Raw genomic sequence first — 19,968 nt, forward strand, 5'->3', positions numbered from 1 at the left:
TTTCATAGGCAAAATTTTCAAATACACTTTATCACATTTTTCAAACTTTAACTCTCTACTCCTATTGTCAAACTTTTGCGGGATATAGGTTGTTTTCAATCGGTTCCTTATGATATGAATTTTCTCTGAAGTCTTACAGACCAATTTGAGACCAAAAAGTGAAGACTCGCCAACTTTAAACCATCCAATCAGATATCTACATCTCCTAGCATACAAGGCCTGAAAAAGAGCCATGGATATAGTCCAATGGTAATTATTGTTATAAGATAATTCAACCAAAGGCAAGTATCATCCTAACTTCACTTGAAATCAATGACACAATCTCTTAACATATTCTCAAGGATTTTAATAGTACGCTTCGCTTGACCATCCGTTTGGGGATGAAAAATGATGCTTAACTTCACTTGTGTACCTAACCCTTTTTGGAATGACCTCCAAAATTGAGACGTAAATTGAGAACCTCTATCCGAAATAATGGATAAAGGGAAACCATGAAGACTCACAATCTCATTGATATAGATCCTTGCATACTCTTCCACCGAATAAGTAGATTTGACGCGGATAAAGTGTCGGATTTAGTCAACCTATCCACAACCACCCATATAGAGTCATTTTGCCTTCATGTCCGAGGCAAACCCACTGCCAAGTCCATGTGAACGCTTCCCACTTCCAATTGGGAACTTGTATATCTTGACGTAAGTCACCCGGATTTGGTTGCTCGTCTTTCAGTTGTTGCAATTTGAACACTTCACAACAAATTCCGCGATGTCCATTTTTAAGCCATCCAACCAAAATACTTTTCTAAGGTCATGACATAGCTTATTAGAACAAGGATGAATGGAATAACGGGAACCATGAGCTTTCTCTAGGATCCGATTTCTCAAATCATCCATATTGGGCACATACAACCTCTCTTGGTACCTCAAAACACCACCCCCTAAGGAGAATGATTCATTAATCTTACCATGAACTGATTCCTTTAACTCCATCAATGATGGAAAACAATGTTTCTTAGACTTCACCTCAACCACCAAAGACGATTTGGAGTTATGATGAACCATAAAACCACAATTTGGAGAATCTCCCAATCGAACACCCAAATGATCCAAGCTATGGACATCTTTCACTAGGTCTTTCTTGTCCTCTTCCACATAATATACACCACCCATGTTCATACGACTTAGAGTATTCACAACCACGTTGGCCTTGCTGGGGTGGTAGAGAATACTCATGCCATAGTACTTCAACAATTCCAACCACCTTTGTTGCCAGAGAATTAACTCCTTTTGAGTAAACACATATTGTAGACTCTTATGGTCGGTATACACATCAACATGAACATCATATAGGTAATGCCTCTATATTTTCAAGGCAAACACCACGGGCTCTTACTCAAGGTCATGTGTTAGGTAGTTCTTCTCATGAACCTTGAGTTGCCTAGAAGCATATGCTATACAATTCCCATGTTTCATAAGGACGCAACCCAATCCCACTCGAGATGAATCACAATATACCACGAAACCCTTGGTACCTCCGGTAAAGTCAACACCGAAGCAGCGATAAGCCTATCTTTCAAGGTTTGGGAAAATTTTTCACATGCCTCCGGCCACTCAAATTTTACATTCTTTTGGGTCAAAGTAGTCAAAGAAGGTGCAATGGGTGCAAAACTATCCACAAACCTCCTATAATACCCGACTAGACCCAAGAAGCTTCTTATGTCGGTTGGAGACAAAGGTCTAGGCCAATTTCTAACCGCCTCTAATTTCTTTGGATCAGCCTCTACGCCCTCACTAGAGATGATATGACGAAGTAACGCCACCGACCTTAACCAAAACTCACACTTACTTTACTTGGCAAATAGTTGGTTCTCCTTCAAGACTTGTAACACCACTCTCAAATGCCCCATATAATCACTCTCATTCCTCGAATATACAAAAAAATGTCATCTATAAATGCAAACACAATACCATCTAGGAAATTCCATAACATCTTATTCATTAGGTCAAAAAATGCCGCCGGGGCATCAGTCAAGCCAAAAGACAGCACCCTAAACTCATAGTGACCATATCTTGTTCGAAAGTCCATTTTGGGAATATCTTCATCTCTCACCCTAAGTTAGTGATATCCCGACCTTAGGTCAATTTTCAAAAATTAACTCACACCTTGGAGTTGATCAAATAAATCATCAATCCTAGAAAGAGGATACTTGTTCTTTATAGTGACCTTATTGAGTTGACGGTAATCGATACACATAATAAGGGACCTATCATTCTTCTTTAGAAATAGAACTTGAGCACTCCATGGGGAAATACTAGGTTGAATGAAGCCTTTGTATAGTAAATCCTTGAGTTGAGACTTTAACTCTTTCAATTAGGTCGAGGCCATCCTATAAGGAGGACTTTAAATGGGATTTGTATCCGGTAGCAAATCAATACAAAATTCTATTTCTCATACGGGAGGAATTCCGGGAAGATCATTATAAAAGAGTTCTGAAAATTCCCTCACTACGGGGACTAACTCAATGGGAGGAGTTCCGGAGTTTAAACCCTTGACTCTCACAATATGGTATAAACACCCTTTAGAGATTATTTTACAAGCCTTTAGAAAAGAAATAATACGACCTCTAGGCATAGAACTTCCCCCTTCCACTCTGAGATGGGTTCATAGGAAATTAAACTTGACCACTCTTGTCCTACAATCAATGGAAGCAAAACAAGCATGCAAACCACCAATCCATTCCCAAAATGACATCAAAATGAACCATATCAAGTTATACTAATTCAACATGAGTAACTCTATTGGGCAACATTATAGAACAATTTCTATATACCCTTGTTGCAACCACCGATTGACCTACCGGAGTAGTCACTATAAAAGGTTTATTCAAGATATCGGCAAAATATCAAAATTTCTAGCTACCAAGGGTGTAATAAATTACAAGGTATCACCCGGATCAAGTAAATCATAAATATCTATAGAGAAGACTGTAACATACCGGTCACCACATCGGGAGAACTCTCTTGTTCACCCCTAAACGTAGAGCATAAAAACGATTCTTTCTTAGGGCATCAACATTAGTCCCACTTGCTTGTGATTTCTCACTAATATTATCTTTCCCCTTTATATTAGGACAATCCTTGACCTTGTGACCACTTTACCACACCCAAAGCCATTGTACTCCCAACTAGGCATTCACCTTAATGCTTCTTACCACACTTGGAACAAGTAGGCTTCTTGCTTGGTGAACTATTACCTCTTTCTTTTTGAGGCTTAGAATTATATAACCTATCATCACGAGCCTTGGAAAATTTGGAAGGGACTTGATTGGATAACCTCTTGTTGAATATAGGTTTCTCTGGAATTTCCAACCTTCCCTTTGAAGAGACACTTTCAAAATACTTGGCCCTCTCTATTCTTCCTCCTTAGTCTACTTTCTTCTACTTGTTGAGCATGAACCATTGGACGAGAGATATTCATATTATCATGAAGCATAGATGAACGACATTCTTCCACAAAGTCATCAGACACTCCCATAAGAAAATGACTCATCTCATCCCTTGGGTTAGACATAAGGGATGAAGCATACTTAGAAAATTTTGTAAACTTCAAGGAGTACTCAAGTACACTCATACCTCCTTGACGAAGGTTGATTAATTCTTCCACCTTAGATTCCCTCAACTCTCTAGGAAATAACGAATAAAGGAAAGCTCTCTTGATGATCTCCCAAGTCAGCGGACCACCTCTTAGCACCCTCTTATCTCTCTTTGGGTGTACCAAGTTTGCACTCATTATTGAGTTGATAGAAGGACAACTCGGCCTTTTCACCCGTAGTCAAACCCATAGCAAATAGGATATTATAGAATTCATAAAGGAAATCTTGAGGGTCTTCATCCGCTTTTGTACCGTAGAACATAGAAGGGTTCATTCTAGGGAAGTCTCTCAAACGAGAAGCCATAGTGCTAGCATGTGGAGGCATATAGGGTCCAACTTCATAATTCACTTGGGCCGTCATGGCTTGGACTTGAGAATTTATAGCATTAGCCCGTGAAGTCATGTCTTGAGCCAAATTGACAAAGCTGCCCTTATCTCTCCATCGGCCACCGGTGAAGGAAAAACCGAAACTTGATCACCCATAGCAAATTCTTTAAGTGGAGGGACTTGATTGTCTTGCGAAGAAGCTTGGTTATCATGAGCCCCCGCATTAGAAATCCCTTTCTCGGCCCTTCATGTCGTTGCCCTTCGAGTATTCATACCTATAGCCACAATAAAAGTCTTCGGTGAATAGAATACATAAAGTAGACTCTAGAGGCACCACATAGGATTACAAGAAGATGAGGATTTCCTAAGCATTACATAGTCTTTCGTTCATAAGTGTGGCGCTTCACAATAAGGAATAAGAATCTACATAGATGTGTTTTAGTGAGATATCGATCCTAAGGATATTCAACCTCATGCTCTGATACCTAGTTTGTCACATCGGGTAGCACCCCATAGAAGTAACCGGTGTCATCCTCCTCAAAGAGGAATAAGATTAACCTCTTAACATTTGTCATCACATATCATAGGTCATATTGAGGATAATTTAGAACTTTTCATATACCTCTACATTGAGGTTTACACAGACCTCTCACTTACGCATAATATATATATACAGGGAGTTTACATAGACTCATCGCATAGGAAGCATTACATACGGTTTTACATATGGTTCTACTTTTATTTCACTACATAATGTAGAAATATAATCTTATAGGAAGTCCAAGATAAATCTCACATATACACCGTCTAAATCGAATACAATATTTGGGCATAACCATTACTTCATTACAACAACGGCCACCTATAGGCACATACAACAATCATCTTCAAATCAAAAGGAAAGAGCTAAATGTCTTTAAACTATAACAACATCAATAGATAGATAATGACATCAACCTCGGAAGGTGAGGACTTACCAAACTTGGAGAATGAGAGTCCAAGTTATCTTCAACTTGCAAAAGCTCAACAGCTGGAACCTACATCATTGTAGAAACATTGAGATATGGGTTAGTACACCATTTGTACTAAGTATGGAAACATTCACATAAAACATTTGAATGAATGCATGAGAAAGTGACATTTACTTTTTAGAAAATATGCTAAGTCATTTTGAAACCTTTAGTGCATACACAAGAGAGCATATACCACATAAGGAATCCCAATAGCACAATTCATGTTCATAATCAATACAACTTAACATAAGAACCATGTATAACACAAGACCAATATGATCAATGCATAACCAAGTCTACATGTATACTAGCATACTTGTGTACTAAGTCAAAACAACTCTAACAATATGCTATAACAACAAAGCACATTTAAGAGTTTATATCATTACCACATATACAAGACCCTCATTCATAATCCATCATCAAGTCTACAAGTTCAACTACTAAGTAAAACCCCATAACCTTAATCAACCAATTAAACCCAATAAACGATCATAAGCAATGGCTAACATCACATAACATAACATCAAGAGTATTCATCAACATGTATAGTAAACATATGCATAACATTTACTTTATATAACATTAGAACAACCTTCTAGGACTTTCTTAAAACCCAACTAGTGCAATATCTAGGTAGAGTCCCATACCCCTACCTAGACTAAGTCAACCCCTCAAGTCACCTTAGTTAATGTTCGCTTTATTACTTTATTTTACTTTTGGGAAAACTTGCCTTAACCAATATACACTGCAAGAGCTAAATGTGGAATCCGGTGTCATGAAATCCTACACCAAAAGAAGATGGACTACTTGCAAAGGTAGTACCAAAACATGAACATAACATTTTAGGTGGACCAACTAGCTAGTATTCCTATGAGGGCAACATAGTGAAAGAACTAGGAGATATAATTGGGACCCTCTTTATGCATATTGAATTATAATCTCCAATCTCATCAGTACAATAGTGAACCTATCTTTCCAACTTGGGACTGAACACTCCTCACTACTAGTTCACTCGATGCTAAGCTAGAGTCCCTTTTTGAAATGTCTTTAAAACATATTTAACAAACATAACTTAATTTAGGCAATATAAGACCAACCCCTTGTATATTCGTAGTCATTATCTCATTAGGAATTGCATGATAATATCCTTTCAATACAACACTCATATGTGGGATCAACATATTATCATCATCATGTCATAATAAGGCATATAGGCAATTCATAACCAACATTATATCATTTAATCTTAAACATAATCTCATATCTTCACATAATCACAAAATTTCAATTGCATCATCATACCAACACCGTCTAATTATAATCGTAAGACGTGCTTCAATAGAACTTCATCACCAAATACAAGCAATCACAATTGAAATAAAGGTTCAAGATCACAAAGTCTTACCAATTCTCCTTCAACTAATCATCATCATTGGTCTTACCCTAAAAAATCCAATTTAATCCATTAATAGGTGTAATAGCATCTTTCAATAGTAATTAACACAAGAATTAAGTCAATTGCATCAATACTAATAAATTCAACATGAATTCATAACCTAAGGTTAGGGAATTGAGGTCAATTCATGATCTATTCCACATAATAGGTTAAATCCTCAATAAATAGCATAATTAAAAAATAATAAATCATAATCTAATCATAATAACCAAAATAAACCATAAAAAAATTCAATTTAGAAGATCAAATTCGGATTACAAAAAAACCCATATGAAATTATCTTTTTAAGAACAAATTTTGGAAGAACCCTTTGGGGAAAGGAATCCCAAAGGTGATAAGTTACCATACCTTATTATTAATTTAATAATTATGGATAAAAGTGAACATATTGATTCCCTATAACCCTTAGACCCTGGTCTTCTATGGAGTCTTCTTTGAGAGAGGAAGTAGCGAGAAGGAAGAGCAATTTCGATTTTGTAATTTGTGGGTTGTTAAGTTGAGTTTAGACTTAGGTATTCTATATAATTGGTTAAATAACATAATTAACTAACCCCTAATCCCCAATTAATCCCCAATCTAAACAAAACAGAAAACTTGCAGGCCTGACCTGCGAGACCCCGACCTACGGGTCGTAGGTCAGTCAACGCCTCCCCTCCCAACCGTCCTGCAAAACCGTTGTTTTATTCAGGGACCATGCTTTTGGACACTTAATTAAAATGGATAAGTGTTTATCTATGGAGGCTTTGAAACCCCGTCGTTCATCCTACACCCCGTCGATGGAAGGCGTAGGTCGACACTGTCTTTGACAACTTTTTTGCCAACTAGGGAGGGTCCTCCTCAAGGACTCTTAGGGTTCTCCTTGGGGATTTGTACCCGGATGTTTCAACCCTAAAACTACTCTAATACTTGTTTGAAAATTTTTCACCAAAATTTCATCAAATTCCGATACGTAAAACCTCGTGAAATAGGCTAAGGAACATTAGCACCTCTTTCACTAGTCTCCGAACATCATGGTCATTTCTTGACGTCTTGTCTTTTCAACTTTCTACATGAATTATAAGAAATATTTTTGACCTTAAAACAATGTTACAAACCATAGAAACTCATGTGAGGCTCTAGATTGGGTCTTGGACTTTCGGAGTGTTACAAAACTGATCTAAAAAATAAGTTGCAAATTACTTATTTTAGAGCAAGTGAAGACGCCGATGTTGAACAAGGCACAACTAATAATTTTGGGCAATCAATTTTTCACCAGACAATATGTGAAGGTAGTGACACAAAAAAGGAGAAGTACCAGTCATTCCACAATCCAAGACAAGAAGTTTAGAACGGGTTAGGAGGCAAAACCCTGAATATGCCAATGCAACAATAATAAAAGATGAATCTGAAAAAGAACCTAAAAGCTTTGAAGAAGAAGCTCAAAACATAACATGGACTAGAGAAATGGAGGAGGATATCGCCGCACTAGAACAAAATCAAACCTGGGAACTTGTGACGAAGCCAAAAAATGTGCAACCTATATCATGTAGATGGGTTTATAAAATAAAACGTCGCACATATGGGTTAGTGGAGAGGAATAAATCTCATTTGGTAGCTTGGGAATTTACTCAAGAATATGGTGTGGATTATGATGAAACTTTTAGTCCAGTGGCAAAGAATACAACTGTGTGAGTCTTACTTGCACTTGCTGCTAGCATAGATGGGAAGGCGCTTGATGGACTCAACCAATGGGTTTCCAAATTCAAGAGCACCCTGGATATGTTTTTATGTTACGGAAGGGGCTCGATGGGTTAAAGCAATCACCAAGGGCCTGGTATGGTAAATTTGCCGAATTCTTATCTCAAAGTTGTTATTTAATTACACCTGCAGATTCAAGTTTGTTTTTCAGATTCGATGGAGGGAAGCTATCTATAGTGCGAGTATATGTTGATGATTTGATTGTATCTGGGGATAATAAAGAAGAAATAATTGCTCAAGGAAAAATTATCTGTCTGATTTCATATGAAAAAACTTGGATAACTTAATCACTTTCTTGGTTTGGAGGTTGATCGTATATCACATACGGGGAGCACCCCCTAGAAGTAACATGGCGTACTTGACCTATTAAAGGTCTTATACAAGCTTATACTTATCATTCATCGCTTTGTTATAGTAAATTTAGCGGAAAATTTAAATTTTTTCATAGCACATCATATGCTAGAAACATCACTTCATCTATATAAAAATATAAGTCATAATACATATTTAGACTCTAAGTCTCTTTGCCATCTTAAACTCAAAAAAATTAGAGTACATTAGGAATACGACCCTTAAAACATAATACAAAACTATACAATATTTAATAAACTTTACAGTAAGACATGAGTTGGGAATCCTTAGAACTTAACGACCCCTTTCCTTGAGTTTGAGAATCCTCTATCAAGCTCCTCAATCATAGAAATCCTTTTTAAGCATCCATAACCTACAGTTTGTGTAAAAAGTAGAGAAGAATAAGATTAGTACAAGAATGCACTAGGTATGACAACCATGCAAAAACATGCATTTAAAAGTGTCATTTTCTTGAAATCATACTTCAGGCATTTTTGAGTAAATATTTATAAAAACTTTTAGACAATGGAATTTAGATCATTCACATACTTCATATAGACATGTTCAAATGCCAAACATCATAGAAAAACACATATAGAATTTAAGTCATATTTGAGGTCACTTTAGAGTGAGCTTTTTTATGTTACAGTGAGCATTCTTTCCTATTATTTATTAACCTCCGAAGTAACCCTCTAGTGATACTTGGTGCAATGCATCACCTTAGGACCCAAAGGAAAGCATACAAGCAACCTACACAAGTCATCACATATCATCATATAAGTATAGCACATGATAGACACATTTTAGTCAAAACCTTAGGAACATCACAATAAGCTACATCAACTTACACATATAATGACTTCACTTCACACACATCATTATTAGACCTTGTTCATGACCCCGATCTTTGTATAATCGTGCAATGAAAATATGAAGCCCCATAGCACCATATATTCTTCGTAAACCCTTCATGAGACCAGAAACTTTAGCATTCAATTCCTACCTCAACATATTAAGTGAATACCACTCCATTCATATCAATAATCTTCATCATATAATCATCACGACCCACATATTACATATAAGAATAAGACCATATCACATAGACTCATACCAGGGACATCTTCATGACAAATAGACAAATACTACCATACCATGCATAGAGATATACTCATCAACATACACATTGGGTCACATTCCTAGGACTTCCTAAGGAGCTACTTGTGCAATTTCTAGATGAGTTCATTACTTACACCTATCCTAAGTAGTCTCCCTTAAGCCCTCCTAGGTAAGATCCTATTCATTTACTTTCATTGTCCATTTTACTTTAGGGAAACTACAGCCTTAACTGACACTAAGATCATAGGTGCTAAACATGGAATTTGGTGTTGTACCCTTACACAAAAAATAAGGCATATTACTTTCAAAGGTAAGACATGAGTATCATACTAGCATATTAGGTAATATCACTTGCTATATCCTATGTGGAAAACATAGTTTATGAAACTAAGTGATAGGTATTGTCCCTCTACATACCACTTGGAAATTGGGGCCTCTTATCATGGGAATCCATTGGATGAGTATCCCTCTTTGGGGAGTTAATACCCCTTGTAGGATTATAGGCTGAACCTTCCTCTATGGAAAGTCATCACCTCCCATTGTCAAGTTCACTCAGTGCTAAGCTAAGTTCCTTTATTGAAAAACCATTATTACATTACTTTATAAAATATAGGCTTAGGAGTGTCTCCCCTCATATGCTTAGCTCATGGGTCATAGATGAGTTCATCAACCTAAATCTTGTGAAAAATCCTTTCACATGGACATAACCTATGTATTAGCACTATCTAATTTAGGATACACTTGAGCACACCTTTCAAGGATCCTCAATTGACTAGATCATCATTCATGTATGTGTGTATACATATATGTGAGCAAACATTTCACATAATGCATTAAGGTCACACATGTTCATTCAATCATATTCATACACATAGAAACCAAAACTAGAAACCATTCTAACATGGCAGACATGTGCAATGCATAGGCAAAGTCCCATACCCTTGACCATACTAGTACATCTATCAGGTCATTCTAGTTAAGGAAACACACATTTCATACTTTCATAGACATCATCTTAACATGCATAGTAGTAGAAACTATTGAATATTAGAACTACCTTTCATTTAGACACCATGACCTAGACTACTTGTAAGGATGCATAATGTGTGAGTATGTGTACTTTGGTCAACATGATCACATAATGGATATAATTAACATCTTGAGGAAGCCACCATCTTGAGATCATAATGCACAACAAAACATATACCACGCAACACCATTTAGCATAGGAGACAAGTCAACTTAATATTACACTGAAGACTCCTAACTTTTACTGTTCATACATTCACATAGGGGTACATAAGTAAGTAATTACTAACCATTTTAACTCATCAATGGAAGCACCTATACTTTATCCTAACATAGATATACACATGCTTATACAATAGTCATACAACCTAAATCACAACTACAATAGGAAAATAGGCATAAGCTTCACATAGTGTGATCATCATAACTACATATTCATATATTCATAAATTTTCCTTCAAGGCCATAAACAACACGTATATAATCACAACAAAGCAAAAACCGTCACCATAACTAGACCATACCACACAATGTCATCATCAACTACATTAATATAGAAAAGTAGAGGGATGAGCCATTCTTACCAATTCATCCATGTTTGATAATCATTGATCAATGCACCTTTCTCATCATTATACATTATAGAGATGTAGCTATATTTACTTAAATCATAAATGAAACCATGTACAAGTCGTCACAAGATGCACTATATTACATATATGGTAGAAATTAGAGAGTTATAGATCATCAAGTAACTTCCCTATTTTTGCTCATCAATCATCATGTATAAATAGTATACATTTAGGAAATTAGCTACATAGATATAAATAAAATCTAAATCATGCTTCATCAACCGTAGAATTAAAATCACATAATGTTCATTACAACATTCATATTGAAGGCTAGAAGAACCTATATCAATTTATGCTAGGACACCTTTTCTTTGATCATCAAAAATTCATTCCCATAATTAATTAATAATATCATCAATATAATGCAGTAGTTAAGGACAACATAACCTAAATGAAATCCTACTACTATTGCCATAACCTTTAGATCATAGTGAACATGCTACTTTAGAAATCAATGAAATATAGAAGAATCATAGGCTAATCTACTTTGATCCACATGAATCACTTATTTAGAATTCATCAATAACATCTATGTAATACAGTAGACACAACCATCCCTACACAATCGAATTCCACATTCATGCCTAATAGAGGCAAGGTTACAGTGAATCATGGAAATCTAAGCTAAACACATTCAATTCTTCATACATTTATCTACATGGATCCTCCATCATCAATTCACTTATATAAAAATAGATATAGACAACTAAACGTAAGAGAACCGCAATTCAACCATTAACAAGCCATGATCACAATGCCCATGCAAGAGCTAAATCGATTTAAGAAAGAAACATGGGTTCATCATGCAATTGGATTAAAATCATGTTAAAACCAATACATTAACATAAATTAGTCATGATTTAACCATTAAAAACATTTTTAGAAAGAACTCATAGATAGATTCAAGTAGAAGAACTTTGATCATGAAACTTTCTTTGCAAACATTGATTAGAACTCTCCAAGTGAAAGGTTACTTAGATATGAAGGATCACCATAACTTTGTATATTTGAGAACATATAAAACATGGTGAAGAACTCATGATAATCCAATCTACAAGCTGTTCTTGATCTTCGACAACAATGGAGGTTTCTAGAGAGAATTGGTTTTTGGAGGGAAGGTAAGGGGATTGGGAATGGGTTGTTAACGTTTTAGATTAATTATATACACCCAAAAGTAGGTAAATGAGTCAATTATACTCAGGTTAGTATGTGGGGTAAATTTCCCATTCACCCCTTAATAAAATATATACACCCAAAAATAGGTAAATGAGTCAATTATACTCAGGTTAGTATGTGGGGTAAATTTCCCATTCACCCCTTAATAAAATAGTGCACAATGCAGCAGTTATAGGCCACAATCGACTGGGCATTGGTCCATCGACGGGCCGTTCTGTGCCCTCCTTCGATTGGGTATGAGAATGTAAAGTGGCCAAGTATTCCCCATGATAAGTTACCATCGACGCCTCCCTATCAACGGGGCGTCAGTCAACCCACAGAGCGTGCATTGGTCTCATCAATTGACAGTGCGAAGGCAGTGTCTGGGCAGCCTTGGGTCCTTGTTATGTGCCCTTTTGCGGGGCCCTATAAAAGTCGTACCGGGACATTTCCATTGTAAATACAAACCTTAAAAATATATACACCTCCCACATCCATTTCACCCAAAACAAATACACGTAACACGTCCAAACAGGTTAGGCCCCATCAAGACACACTTGAGCATCTTAAGGGATAAGTTTTGAACGTCTTTGACGTTCTTAAACATTTGACCTCCAAACTTCACGAAACTCCATATACTTACTATAAACATCATTATAACTCATTTTAAGTCTTCAAAAGCACATGACATACAATATATAAGCACACATAGACATATTAGACACATAGATGACTAGTCATCGAACGTCTTTGTTGACCCTTGACGTTTGACTTCCAAATCACCTAAAAATTTCTGCCTCAATACCTTATTATAAGACATTTTAGGACCTTATAACCTTAAGATGATCATGTTAGGATTAGACACCCTAACTCAATTTTGGGGGTCTTACATCGTACTCGAGGACAAATTTTTCTTCATCAGCGAAAGTATTCCATAGACTTGTTGAAGAAATTTGGAATGTTGGAATGCAAGCCAATTGAAACTCCTATTGAAACAAATGTCAAAATTTGTGGACATGAAGGAAAATATTTAGAAGATGTGACAAAGTATCGCCAGTTGGTAGGTAGTCTTATATATTTAACTCAGGCTCAATCCAATATTTCTTTTGGAGTTGGTGTAATGAGTCATTACATATACAATCCAAAGAAGCACCATATAGAGGTTTATCGACAAATGCTAACATATGTGAAAAGTACAATTGGTTATGGTCTTCTTTATAGAAGAAGTGAATAATGCAAGTTGGTTGGTTACTGCGACTCCGACTATGCAGGAGATCATGATACTCGTCGTTCAACTATTGGATTCATGTTTAAGCTTGGAAATGGAGCAGATTCTTGGTGAAGAAAAAGGCAGCTAGTGGTGTCGCTATCAACAACAGAAGTTGAGTATCGACAATAGCAGGTGCAACTCAAGAAAGTACATAACTGATGCTGCTGATGAAGGATTTAAAGCAACCAGTTGGTGCAGTTTCCTTGTTCTGTGACAATCAGTCAGCAATCATTTTAGCCAAAAAATCCTTCTTTCAAGCAAGGACTAAGCATGTGGAAATACATTTTCACTTCATCAGAGAAAAAGTGTTACAAGGAGAGATTAACTTGGATCATATTCAAGCAAATCAACAAATAATAGACTTGTTCACAAAAGGCTTGTGCGCCATTAAGCTTGAAAGTTTTCGTCAGGAGCTAAGCATTGCTAAGACTAGAGCTAATGTCAAGAGAAGGTGTTAAAGTCGTGCAACATCAACATATCTGCTTTAGTTTGAGTAAGTCTTGCAGTAGCTCTTTTCTAGCTTTTAGTTGACACTTTGTTATTTAATTAGTTACTGATATTTTTCTAGTAGTAGTTAGAGCAAATTTATTTTCCTAGAGTTTAGGGCAAGTAGTTTAGTGGGATTATGATTCCACAAATTCTGTAAGCTTATATCAAGTCACTGAATGTATTAAATAAAATAACCTACAACTCCTCCGCAAAATAGTTTCACTGTTTTCTCTTCACTTTCTTTTTCCCTGTTATTTGTCGTTTGATTATTGAGCTTCCTTGTCACGTCCCGCTAATTCTCAGTAATATTTTGCATCCGGATAGAGGCAGAAAAGTCTTGAGTTATGGAGAGGTTTATAGAAAACTCTAGAAGCCCCTAGATCTTTCAGGAAGGCTTTGGAGAGTTCTAGAAGAAAGACTAGATATTTTTTAAGAAAGCCTTAGAATTTCCTAGAAAATTTAGACATTTCTAGAGAAAGGACCAAAGTGTAAATAAGTAGGAACTTGTAAAGTAATTATAAATTACACTTTAGCCCCTAGGTGTTAGTATAACTAGAGGTGTCACTCATTTCTAAATCATCCAACAACTTGTAAGCAATCTTCCGAAATTCTCTAACTATTTTCTTTCATTCTCTTAGCGATCTTAGCATAAAGAGCTTACTTGAACTTACAAGATCATGAAAGATTCGTGAATGTTGTCAAGGGCCACGGAGCTTTAGTAAGACTCTAAGTCCGTGACATTGTTGTTGCGTTTAGTTCTTCAGAAAGCTCCTAGGTGTTATGACTTGTAACAAGCTCAGTTTTCGACGGTTAAATTCTATTATAAATTGATTATGCAGTAGTTATTCTGGTTCAGTTTACTATTGGTAGTTATTATCTACTCCTTTGTTTAGTAGATGAATAACTCTCGGATGAGCTCTGTTGGGTTAATATTTTACTCTTCCTATTCTTTTCATTGTAGGTTGAAAAAAGTAGAAAAATACCATCATACCGGTCTGAACTTTGTCTTCTTGTCAGGATTTGATATTCAAACCTTCGGCTCCTGTCGATAATATTGAAATGTTTGTTAAAGAGTTTCCTGGGACCTGATATGCATATCAAGCCAAAAGTTGGAGCAGCTAGAGATATCATCTATTCACTTCTTTTGAAGTCACGATTAAGATTACATGAATATATTATTTATAATGAGCTTATATTTGATGTATGATTCTCTTCCTCCCCATCTCCTGCCCAGTTTCCATGAAAACATTATAGAGGAAAATATTAGAACTAGACACAAATAAATGGATAAAACTTTTGGAGTTGAATGCCAAACTTTAGTTGCTTCTTTTATTGTTACTGGAAATTAGTTGCTGCTGCAATGCTAGATGACATAATACTTGGCAGTAATTTTTTCTCCCTTCCAAACAAAAATGTATTATGATTTTGCAGAGAATATGTTGTAAATAAACAACATGGTGCATATGTCAATGTGCATTGTGCAACCCTTATGAAGTACTTCAAATGCATATGAGGACCATCAACAGTTAAATCATAAAAGATGGTGTAAATGTTCTCTTCTCGTCATTCAACAATATTTCTTAATAATTTTATTAGGGAGTAAAAAAAGTGACTAGGATCAGTAATTCATTCCAAGTGACGACATCAACTATAATAAAATAGTCCATTTTCAGTACCGTCAGTTAAATTGGAAAAAATTATTCCAAAAAGGGGTGTGACTATGTCAAATAGAAAATTTTACCATATATTTAGAACTTTAGAATAATATATTATGATATATTCATACTTAAACTAACAAACAAAGTAAATGTTTTCAAGGTGAGATTAAATCAATAGTTGTTAATAGTATGACCGTTTAACCTGTTCATATGAATATAAAATTTTTGATACGAAGAGCTTATCACTACATGGATTCACAACTTGAGAACACAATCAACATTATTATCATGAGAGATTGCATCAATAAAGATGGTAATTGCAATTAGTGCGACAAATTGTGTACTCTTGTGCATGAAACTAAAGGTTTTTAGCACTATAATTGGTGGGGTGATCCAGGCCAAGACAATAGTGCAACACCAAGGCTACTCTGGAAGGTCCCGATAGCAAGATAATGTAAGAACAGATACTATACTTGATCTAGCCAAAAGGCTGAGAAAGGTCTTAAACCTTTGGCAAAGTCATAATCTTCAGGAAAGATCACAACCTTTCAGAAAAGCCACAACTTTTCATAAAATTTGCAACTTTCATAAAAGTTGCAACTCTTCATAGAAGTCGCAACTATTCATTTTCCATGCACATCTTTTAAAACCCAAAACATAAAATGGAAAAAATTGTGTGCTATTATGAAACAAAAGGTCTTAAAAACTAGAATTGGTGGTGTGAGCCAGGCCAAGGAAGTAATAATGCTACACCAAGGCGAATCTTGAAGGTCCCAATAGCAAGATACCATGGTGGAACTTCGACCTAAAAAATTAGAGTTAATATCGTGTGAGTCGATGACTCACATATCAGATATTAAACTGAAAAAAATACTACACTTGATATTAGCTAAAAGGCCGAGAAAGGTATGAATTTCCATTTGTTATACCATGCTATTTTATATGTTACTTGTTCTATAGTAATCATCTTTATCTGATTTTATATATAAAACTAATTAAATCCCATATAATCGTTTATAATATAGCATTGGTCAAAGAGAAATGAATGAAACAATATTTGTTTTGTTGGCTGCAAAATAGTTTCAACAATGATGCTGAAATTAAGAGTAGATCACTTGTTATGTTACTTGCGTAAACCTAACATTCTGATATGATGGAACAAAGGTTAGCTTTAAGAGGTGATGCACTTTGTAACAAAATCAAGAATGTCACATAAGGTACGCAATTTATGCATGTGATCTAAAAGCTAATTTTTTACCCTCTTTAAACTTGAGGCTTTAGCAGATTGACCTTTTCCTTATATCAAAGGGATTTGCATTGCATTTGCTGAGTGCTAACATGAGTCGTATGGATTATGTTGTAGCTGCATTACTGATGGAGGAGATTTTCAGTATCAAGATGCTCTTCACAAAGAAGTAATTTTTCCAACCTGAGGATCAATATTCAATAGTTATGTCACTTGCCCTCCAACATGACTCGAACCGTCAACCTACAGGTTGATGTGAAGATGCTCAACCACTTGAGCAAGACGTTCAAAAGTTTGCCTTGATGTACTCAAGTGTGTGCTAGTGATACTTTGTATGTTTTATGTGGTGTTTGGAGTTCAAGTTGATGGGTGAGATTCCTAACATCTAGAAGAGCGTCTTTATGGTATAAATGTTTGGGCACAACTCCCCAAGTACCACCCTAAGGGTCCTTGAGGAGGACCCAACCTTTGGCTTGAAACTGCCGAAAACAATCTCAAACCACGATTACCAATTGATGCCTTGCTGTCCAGTGTAAGACCCGTTCATGGGGGTCGTTGCTCCACACTTAGGTGTAGGAGGTGATCCCCCGAAAATGATGGTCTCTGTCACAAATGATGGACTTGTAGGATGGAGCCATCATTCCATCGACGGTCCATCGCTAGCAGTCATCGTTTGGAACCTGCAATTTTCTATAGGTGTGTCGGCCAAGCTTCGGGTATTATGGGAAATTCACCTAGCATACAAACAATATTTTGCGTGATTTTATGGTTTTTCTTGTACTTTAAGTTACTTTGTAAGCCTAGAACCTAGATTAGATTTCATAATTCAAAAACAATCGAAGACCCCAAATAGAAATCTTAAGACTCCATTGAAGCTTGAAGCAAGGTTGAGGATAAGATATTGATTTCTCCATTGATTGCTCATCATTTTCGTAGATTGTCTTCATTGAGGTATGGTGTTTCATCCTTGAATCCTTTTTCTTCAAGCAGCCAAAATTCAAAGGCTTTTCTAAGACTTTCTGAAAGCGTGAAATCTTCTATTTTGACTTCTAGCCATGGGTTCTTGCATAAATTATTTGAATAAATGATTCATGATATAATTGATGTTAATTGAATGATTTTACATCAAAACTATAAACCCATGCAATTCATGAAATCCTAATTTTACCTCTAACATGGGTGATTTGATCATGACTTTATTGTACATAATTCTTGTGTAGATTACATTGGGATATTGAATGATGTATAGATCATGGTAGAATTGTATATAGGCTTCCCTAATTTGATGATTTAATATTGTATCTTTTTGGATCATTGCATAGTTTAATTATTGGTTTAGAATGGTGTATATGGCTATTGGTAAGAGCCTTTATGAAGTGAATTGATTGAGAAGTCTAAGCATTGGTGGTGTTGATGATGGAAAGGTGGTAATATGACCTACTAACTCTATATTGTGTAGTATAGGTATTGAATTTTTTTGATTGGTATGGTCCACTTATGGTGGCAGTGCTTATGTGTTATAATTGCAAAGAACATGGCCTTGTCAGCATTAATATCATAGCTTATATATATGATCAAGGTGAAGTATGATTATGTGTATATATGAGGTTAAAGTATGATTTCTTCTAATTAGTTATATGTGATCATGATAGACTATGATGATGCCTCTAGTTGTGTTGCTAGTGTGTCTTACTACGTAGAATTGATTGTTCCTACATGATACTTGAATATTATTGTATAGGTGATATTAAGATAATGTGTGTCTCTTGATTAATAGACTATGTCCCTCTACTTGAAGCATGGAAGTATGTGAACATAAACATCTTGACTTAGTAGGCTTAAGCACCTTTGTCTTATATGTGTATGAATGAATGTTTAATGAAAGTCTAGGATCGGTAGACTTAAGATGGTACCCTTATAAGTATGACTAGTAAATGACCTTGAACATGTAAAGAAGGTCAATAACTTGTAACTTTCAAACTAAAAGCCGTAATAATATCCTTCTTGTGTGAATGATGGACTTAGGGATAGGTTGGCTAGAACAGCATGAAACCATGTTTAAGGAAGTCATTGAGCTATCCTTATTGACCATTGAGTGGCATTCCTAGTGGACCCATGCTTGGTAAGGTGTATTATCATTTGGTAGTGACTAAAGTATGGTACTTTTTCATATTCCCTTAAGTGATTGATCTTACTCTATGACAACATGGCTAGCACTGAGTGAATATGCTTGTGGTAGTGACTCTACATAAGTTAAGACTAGAGTACAAAGAAACCCTTGATATTCCTTAACCACGTGCCTCCATGGGATGTTTCCCAGTTCTACCGTAGAACATCCTCCATCGAAGTAGGCTAGAATCCAGATTCCATGCCTAGATAGTATGGTCTTGGTTGGTTAATGCCTAATCTCATCATGTGGGATGCATTCTAGTGTTGGAGAAGTTCTACAATGTGTAGGTAGTAGAATGGGCGCTATCTATACATGGCACGGGTAGGGTTTGAAGATGCTAGAACGAGGTTCCCTAGGTCTTCTACAAGACCATTATGTAAAGTCCTTAATTGAGGAATTTCTCTAATATGTCTAAATGAACCTTGTTGACTTAAGCTAATGTATGTGAATAAAATGTACTTATCTAGAGTAGCTTTGAGGATTGCTTAGGTAGGCTTGAAGAAGGTGTATGGGTGGTCTCTTCATGTCTTACTTAGGTGAGTCTTAGAGTAACTTCAGGTAGGAGTTAGTTAATAAAAAGGAAATAATCTTACTTTAGGTAGTCTTAAGGATTGCTTAGGTGTACTTGAAGAGGATGTATGTGTACTCTCTTCTTGTCTTAC

The 19,968-nt window shown here is 35.9% G+C and overlaps 1 non-coding gene and 1 pseudogene across 1 annotated transcript; both read right to left on the bottom strand.

The window, feature by feature from the left end:
• Positions 1-16,273: 16,273 nt before the first annotated feature.
• On the bottom strand, positions 16,274-16,393 carry LOC112940769 (U2 spliceosomal RNA; annotated as a pseudogene).
• A 212-nt stretch (positions 16,394-16,605) lies between these two features.
• LOC112940764 (U2 spliceosomal RNA) lies at positions 16,606-16,800 on the bottom strand. Its single transcript, XR_003245035.1, has one exon. It is a non-coding gene; the product is annotated as a U2 spliceosomal RNA (small nuclear RNA).
• Between the last annotated feature and the right edge of the window lie 3,168 nt (positions 16,801-19,968).

The sequence above is a fragment of the Solanum lycopersicum genome, chromosome 1, assembly GCF_036512215.1.
Source record: "Solanum lycopersicum chromosome 1, SLM_r2.1".
NCBI classification, from domain to species: domain Eukaryota; kingdom Viridiplantae; phylum Streptophyta; class Magnoliopsida; order Solanales; family Solanaceae; genus Solanum; species Solanum lycopersicum.